Source organism: Capricornis sumatraensis, chromosome 1, assembly GCF_032405125.1.
Source record: "Capricornis sumatraensis isolate serow.1 chromosome 1, serow.2, whole genome shotgun sequence".
NCBI classification, from domain to species: domain Eukaryota; kingdom Metazoa; phylum Chordata; class Mammalia; order Artiodactyla; family Bovidae; genus Capricornis; species Capricornis sumatraensis.
In genome coordinates, this window is record NC_091069.1 from 111,986,521 (window position 1) to 111,994,832 (window position 8,312).

General features: G+C 41.0%; 1 pseudogene; it reads left to right on the top strand.

The window, feature by feature from the left end:
- Window positions 1-3,942: 3,942 nt before the first annotated feature.
- LOC138075795 (keratin-associated protein 13-4-like) lies at window positions 3,943-7,386 on the top strand (annotated as a pseudogene).
- The last annotated feature ends 926 nt before the right edge of the window (window positions 7,387-8,312 follow it).

The window sequence follows — 8,312 nt, forward strand, 5'->3', positions numbered from 1 at the left end:
TTGATCACGTCATTCCATCCAGAGAATAGATAATGCCTTCTTTCACCACCAAATTAGTTTTAAGGGAAGTTTTTGATTTTCAGAGTATTTTGGACCTCTGAAGAATGTCCAGGAGCTGCTTGTCATCTAGTTCCTGTCTGTCTCCAGCCTTACCTTTCATCTCTTCTCTTCTGATACTCATTGTGGATGCTGAGCTTGAAATAAGACCCTCTCACCTAACTTCTTTGCTTTCAGCCTTAAGCTACATGGAAGCAATCTGGTATCTTTTGAAGATTAAAATTAGGGCATGGAGATACCAAGTATGAGATAATTGGGGGTTAAATCATAGGATGATTGGGATCAAAGACTTCAGAAATTGAATCTGAGTTTGAAAAAGCCAACATAGACTTTAGAAAAATCTTTCTGATAAATACATAGGACATGGGCCTCACTGGTGGCTCAGATGGTAAAGAATCTGCCTGCAACCGCTGATAGGACATAGGCAAGACCAGAGATTCTGGGGACCACCTGCAATAACAGGTAAAATGGCTGAATTATGGCAAAATAGAAAAACAAAGATTTTACAATTTTTCAGATTTAAAAATAGCAAGGTATGCTTATCTAGATATAGGAAGAAAGGAAAAGGAAGGTCATAATATCTCCCAGGCCCTGCTTAGAGGCTACACAATAACTACAGTAGCATGCAAAAGAATTAGAAGCTGGTCTAGTTTAGAAGGCTTAGGAGAGCAGCTGAGCTTCTGCTGGGTTTCCTGTTTGGTGAATCATCCAAGGGGATATGAGGATCAAGCAAAAGTTTGGATTTAGAGAGACAGACAAAAGATGGGTGATGATAAAACCATCAAGTCCCTAATATCCATTGTGTTCATGTTTAGTTGTGTCCGACTCTTTTCAACCACATGGAATGCAGTTCATCAGGCTATTCTATCCATGGGATTTTTCAGGCAAGAATACTGGAGTGGGTAACTATTCCCTTCTCCAAGGGATCTTCCCAACCCAGGGACTGAAGCTGCATCTGTTGTATCTCCTGCATTGGCAGACAGATTATTTACCACTGAACCACCTGGGAAGCCCTAATTTATCCATTAAGTAAGTATTTATGGGGAAACAACTATGTAACTTTGAGTGTTCTTGAGCTGAGTATTCACTGTTGAACAAGAAAGAATGTAGTTATTGTCTCTCCCAAAAGATCACAGTAAGAGATGTGTCACTAAGAGTGGGTCGTACTCACAGATGTAGAGAATGAATTTATGGATCCCACTGGGGAAGGATGGGGGGAAGGATAGTTAGGGAGTTTGGGATGGATGCGTACACTCTATTATATTTAAAATGGATAACCAACAGAACTCTGCTCAAAGTTATGCAGCAGCTTGGATGGGAGGGGAATTTGGGGGAGAATGGATAGTTTTATAAGCTGGTAAAGAATCCACCTGCAATGTAGGAAACCTCAGTTCGATTCTTTGGTCAGGAAGATCTGCTGGAGAAGGGAAAACCTACGCACTTCAGTATTTTGGGGCTTCCCTTGTGACTCAGCTGGTAAAGAAAAGGCCTGCAATGCGGGAGACCTGGGTTTGTTCCCTGGATTGGGAAGATCCCCTGGAGAAGGGAAAGGCTACCCACTCCAGTATTCTGGCCCAGAGAATTCCATGGACTGTATAGTCCATGGGATCACAAAAAGTCAGACATAACTGAGCGACTTTCACTCTCAATTTTTGTATGCGTCGCTGAGTCCCTTGCTGTTCACCTGAAACTATCATAACATAGTTAATAGGCTATACTCCAGTAGAAAATAAAAAGTAAAGAATAAAAGAGTGGGTTATAGACCAGGAGAATCAATGGTGCTACCAAGCTTATAATTTAGTTAAGCTGATACCTTTTAATCATGCCAGAGTTCTTCATGAAGGAACTAATGCACTCATTTACTTGATATACATTATTTGTCTCATGGCAGACGATAACAGACTCTCACGGGATGGTTCATTAAGGTTGCACTGCTCTAGCTTAGAGGACAATTTACAGAATAAATATATTATAAAAATAATAAAATTAATTATAGGGATGATAGTGATCATAACAGGGGAACCTAATTTATCCTGGGATAAAGTGGTTAAGTAGTGAGGAAAGGCTTAATTATCTTCATTATCCAGATGAAGAAAGAATATTCAAGGTAGAGGAAAGAGCAAGTCCTGGTAGGGAAAAAGCTTGAGCTGTGTTAATGGCAGGGCAGAGACAGTGTGTTTGGAACAGAGGAGAAATAAAGTGTGAAAATGAGGTTAGAGACACGGGCAGAGACAAGTTAAGGCAACCTTGCAAGTCAAGTAGAGGGTGTGTGTTTTATTGGATATGTGTTAGAAGCAATGGGAAAGCTTTCATTGGGACAGTGAGAGGGCCAGTTTTTTTGTTTTAAGAAGATTGACCAGACAAGAATAGAAAGAAAAGATTGGAGGAGACATTTTCCTTTTGAAAATAAGATAAGCCACGTTAGGCTGATCTCAGGTGACCTTGGTTTGTATCAGCTTGAAGCATGGCTTTGGTTTCCGGCCAGAGACAGAAGTCAAGGCCAAGGCAGGGGGAACGCTGAATCCTAGCCTCTAAACCACCAGGGACCAGGGACCAGTGACAAGGCCCTGGCCTGCCAGCTGTGTTGAAATGAATTTCCACATACAGATGGGAAATAATGAAACAACTAAAGTATTTATTAGGAAGGAGAGTACGTGTAGATAGACACAGGGGCTAACTCAGAAAATTGCACCCTCACGGTAGTTTGACACACTAACGTGGGGCATTTCTTCTGGGCTCCCTTTGAGCAGTCATCTTGCTTTGCCTGGTTCTGAATCCATATTTGCTTTATCTTGAGGTCTCCTGTGTGTGCACATGCATCTCTGAGCCATGGTGGATTCTAGCAAAGAGGCCAATGGGTAGTTACCATCACTTACTGTGAGATGATCACCATCACCACTCTTTTGATCTCCAAGGAGCCCTTCTGTGCATTTGTAGTTGAAAAAATCTCCTTCTCCCCGAGAATGAGGACTATGTGGTCCTTCATCTCTTCTTTGGGCAGGAATTTCTATTATGGAATTTCTTTCCACAGGTGAGAAACTGGTCAGTCTGGGGTCCATTTATCTCCTGCCTCAGAATCTTTCAGTAGTTCCACCAAGGGAGGAGATTTTCTTGCTCTAGAACAATGGTTCTACACCAGAACTGCTTAGCACTCAAGCAATTTTTGGAGACATTGTTAACTGTTATAATGTGTGTGTGCGTGTGTGTGTGTGCACGTGCACACACAACAGACATCTAGTGGATAGAACCAGGGACACTGCCCAATACCTCCTAAATGAACAGGATATTCCCCACAACAAAATAAGATCCAGTTCAAGATGTCAATGATGACAAGGTTGAGAAGCTCTAGATTAGAAAGAAGGCAGTAAGATGACTGGGGAAATTTATGATAAACTTGGAAGACAGAATGGGTCGTATTTAGAGAAGATGCATATATTAAGAGGATTCCAAGGTTTCTGAGTTTAACTGCTATGTGGTTCAAAATGCTGCTTACTCAGATGAGAAAAAAGTACTTTTTATTCCTCCCTAGGGAAGAGAAAAAGTTCAACTTTATACACATACAATTTTGACAGTCTTATTAAATCTCCAAGTGGAAATGGCTAGTGACTGGATATCTGGGTCTAGAATTTGAATAAAAAAAGATATTTGTACTGGAAATATACATTTGATGAAGACTATTGATAGTATTTCAAGGCATAATGGCGAAGTGTCTTCCCCACAGAGAGAACCAGTGATGAGACCAGTGCCAAGCCTCAAGAAACATTATATTCAGGAAACCAAACTAAGGGTAAATTGAACTAGGGGAAAGTTAGATAGAAAATCAGGAGTGTGCTGTTGCAGAAGTACATAGATGGACATATTTCAAGATCAGGGACACAGTTGCCTATGTTGAATGTAGTTAAACAATTGCATAAGATCATCCCCAAACTGTCAACACTTAGTAGCATAAAGGTGACCACGCTAGTGAAATTTCAGGAGAGTGTTAAACCAGAGAAAAACAGTATGCTTATTGAAAAGGCCATAAGAATTTAGATAGTTGGCAAACTGATCACACAAATCTTTATAGAGAATTTGGTCCTCAAAAACAGAAAAGCTATATAATCATGAAAGAAATGACAGTAAGATTTTTGAATTGAAGAGGTTGACTATGTGTGAAGTCTGAGAAAACAGAACCACTAGAATGGGTTGGACAGAGAAGCTTTTGGATAGAGAAAGAAATAGTTACTGATCAAGGCCACAAAGTCAACTTTGCTTGGGTTGGAGGTGAGGGGCAGAGATCTAGGGTCACCTCAAGCACTAAACTGGTTATTATTGACTTGGGGATCATATTTAATTATGAAAGAAGTGTTTATATTCACTTGACATTGTATTAAAGTTAACTTCTAAAAGATAAGCAATCACTGTGCATACAAGGATTTATGCATAGCAGTTTAGGCACTAAGTTGTGTCTGACTTTTTCCGACCAGTTGTGTCTGACTTTTTCTGATCCTGAGGATTGTAGCCCACCAGGCTTCTCTGTCCTTGGAGTTTCCCAGCCAAGATTACTGGAGTGGGTTGTCATTTCCTTCTCCAGGGGATCTTCCCAATCCTGGGTTCAAATGTGCATCTCCTGCATTGCAGGGGGATCCTCTACCACTGAGCCATCCTGTGAAAATAAAAAGTGAAGGACTTGATATATTCCTTCATTTTATAAATTATTTAGAGCACCCACAGTGTGCCAGATGCTGGTTCAAAGAAAATTAAACGCTTTGCAGATCCTGAGGTACTTCAGGGTATTCCACTCTTACACATGTTTATGTGCCTGTCCAGCAAGCTCAAGTGACTGAAATCTTAGTCTGCATGATCCATCTCAAAAGACATCTCTTTTAACTCCTGTGTGCTGTGTGCATGTGTGTGTGCATGTGTGTGTGTGTGTGTGTGTATGTTTGGTCACCCAAATTGATAGTTGGTAAGATACTAAGAGCCTTATTGTAGAAGAATTTTAAACAGTTGAGACGAACACCTCTCAAATATGAGGAATTTGATTTTAGATTTGAGGAATGAGAAAGATTTGGGGAAGTGAGTAAGACATTTGGCAGAAATTTGTAAACAAAACAATGGAGAGACAATTCCACTGGTGCCATATAAGTAAATACTAGAGGAGATTAGAGAAAACAATCATTGGGAAACAAATATAAAAGATAAAATTACATAAATAGCTTTTTTTGTTTTCCAATTTCTAGAAGATGCTTTAAGACAGAAGGTGGATATACAATAAGTGGGGAATAAAAAAGGTTTCTCTGATTCCAAGACTTTCTTTCTACCACCGATTTTTATAGTGATGATAGGATTATCTTAACTACTTAAAACGGAGGTACTTTTTTGCTTCTTTGTCTTTCTAGAAGGCTGAGCCAAAGCGAAGCTCAGCAGGAAGTGAAATGAATCACTGTCTAAGGTGTCTCATTTCTCACTCCCAACTGAGTTGGCAAAGGTTAGCACACTATTAAAATTCAAGCTTTTGCAAATGTATTTCATTGGTAGTCAACTCACTCATGGTATACCAGTTTTTAGCAATTATTCTCAGTGATAGTCGACATGATTGCCAAAGAATCTCTGCCTCACGTGGAAAAAGAATTCAATAATTCCATAGAGGATCAAACATGAATTGTTTAATGATGATAAGTTAAATGAGAAGACAAATAGAAGAATAGTTTGAAATAACCATCTCTATGGTAACTTTGAATGCTGAAAAAAAATAAAATAATTAAACTTTTTTTTGTGTGTGGCTGTATTTGGTTTCTCATAAAATAGGTAAGAATATACAGGCAGGATATTCACAGGAGACACACAGATTCGATCACTGGGTCAGGAAGATTCCTTGGAGGAGGAAATGGCAACCTACTCCAGTATCCTTGACTGGAAAATCCCATGGACAGAGGAGCCCGTTGGGCTACAGTCCATGAGGTTGCAAAGAAATGGACACGACTGAGCAAGTGAGCATGGGCATTCATTGTTTATGGATGCCTGTAGCTGAAAGGCTAAGCTTTTGGAGTTGTCAGCACAACATTGCTGTTCCTGGTGGCTTTGGAGGCAGTCACATCTGGGTTATTAAACTGGTGACCATCTCCTAAAGTTGTTGCCAGGATTAAATGATCCCACAATCTGCCATGTTTTACACATAGTATAGGCTCCATAAAGCATGTATAAATAGCCAAGAAAGAAGTGCTGACAACTGTTAGGAGTAATCATTTACACTCTAAGGCACAAAATCCCTACAGTCAAGCTCAGGGGTAGCGAGGGCACTGTCTGTATGCATCACGAACGTCTTTGAAGGCAAATAGCAACTTATTTCTGGGGAAAGGAAGAAAAGAGAGAAGCAGAGTGGCTTCTATAAACAAGAATAACTGAACTGCAATTAAGAAAACACATATATGTGTTCAGTGACAACTATAGCCATTATCAAGACAAGACTTGCACAAGGAGAAGGAGGAGGGTCTGCATCACACTCAACAGTGAAAATATATCAATTCAGTTCGATTCAGTGGCTCAGTCATGTCCAACTCTGTGACCCCATGGACTGCAGCACGCCAGGCTTCCCTGTCCATCACCAACTCCTGGAGCTTGCTCAAACTCGTGTCTATTGAGTCGGTGATGCCATTCAATCATCTCATCTTCTGTCGTCCCCTTCTCCTCCCAAGAAGATATACATTTATATATAAACATGCCTGGGAGAAGCCAAGGATATCAGAGCATCTTTTCATGGTAATTCAGCTGAACTCACATCACTTGTGAAATTGTCCTACAACTGCTGTTTTGGAAATTTCTCCTCCTGCTCCCTTGGGGACCATCTGTGCTACCAGGCTCCTCCTGTGACTCCTCCTTCCCCAGCAACCTGGTCTACAGCACTGACTTCTGCTTTCCCAGCTCCTGCCAGCTGGACTCCTCTCTCAGCAGTCAGGAGACGTGCTATGAACCCATCCGGTGTCAGGTGCCCTTCTACCACCCAAGGACTTCCGTGCTCTGCTGTCTTTGCCAGTCAATTCACACTGGATCCCTGAGCCGTGGGTCCAGCAGAGGCTACTGCTTGGGCTATGGATCTAGAACCTGCTACTCATTGGGCATTGGATCCCATGGCTTCAGACCCTGGTTTACGGAGTCTGTGGTTTCCCTTCCCTGAGCCACAGATCCCGATTCTGCAACTCAATGTACGTGGCTTCTGGGAGCTGCCAAACTTCTTATGATCAATCAACTTTCTATATCTGGCTTCTACTACTATTCAGCTTCTTAAGGGTTCTAGACTGTGACTTCACAGTTATCTCCCTCAAAGCTAATCTTGGCTATTATTATTAATATCTGGCCAGAGTCTATATTCTACTACTTAGATGAGGGATTTTTTTTAAATCCTATTAATACTAAAATAATTCATCTCAGAGAGTACACATTCTGTTTTCTCCTATTTCCTCCCTCACTTCTCTAGTTAAAAATAGAACAGGAGGTCTCTTTTCCTTTCAAGAAAACTTATTTAAGCTGATATCAGTTCATAAAGCTTCCCATTCAATTTTTTTAAGAGGCTGTCTGTTGGGAATTACAAACCTCCTGTTGTTTGACTAAAAAGAAGTATTTAATTTATGGAGCAGACACCCTGGTTGGCAGAATTACCTGCCAATACAGAGCTGGTTCATTGGAATTTGGAGCAAGTGGACTTAGAGCGTGGGCAGGGGATTATCCTAAGCTCTCTTGTGACCACCTTATCAGGACACTTTAACTTTGGTTAAACTAGTCATAGGTCTGAGCCAAGCAGAAAAGTTCAGGAAACAGCAGTGATGCTTCAGCAAGTACTAGCTTGGCTGTTTTAGATTAAAGAACTGTCAAAATACTTTTATAGGACCTTTTTACAGATTTGCATTCTAGGTCAATTTAGTCGTGTTGAACTCTTTCTGACCCCATGAACAGTAGCCTGCCAGGTTCCTTTGTTCATGGAATTCTCCAGGCAAGAATGCTGGAGTGGGTAGCTATGCCCTCTTACAGGGAATCTTCCAGAACCAGGATTTGAACCTGAGTCTCTCATGTTCCCTGTATTGGAAGGAAGGTTCTTTACCACTTTTATAGACTTCAGTTCAGTTCAGTTCAGTCACTCAGTTGTGTCCTACTCTTTGCGACTCATGAACCACAGTGTGCCAGGCCTTCCTGTCCATCACCAACCCCTGGAGTCTACCCAAACCCATGTCCATTGAGTCAGTGATGCCATCCAATCATCTCATCCTCTGTTGTCCTCT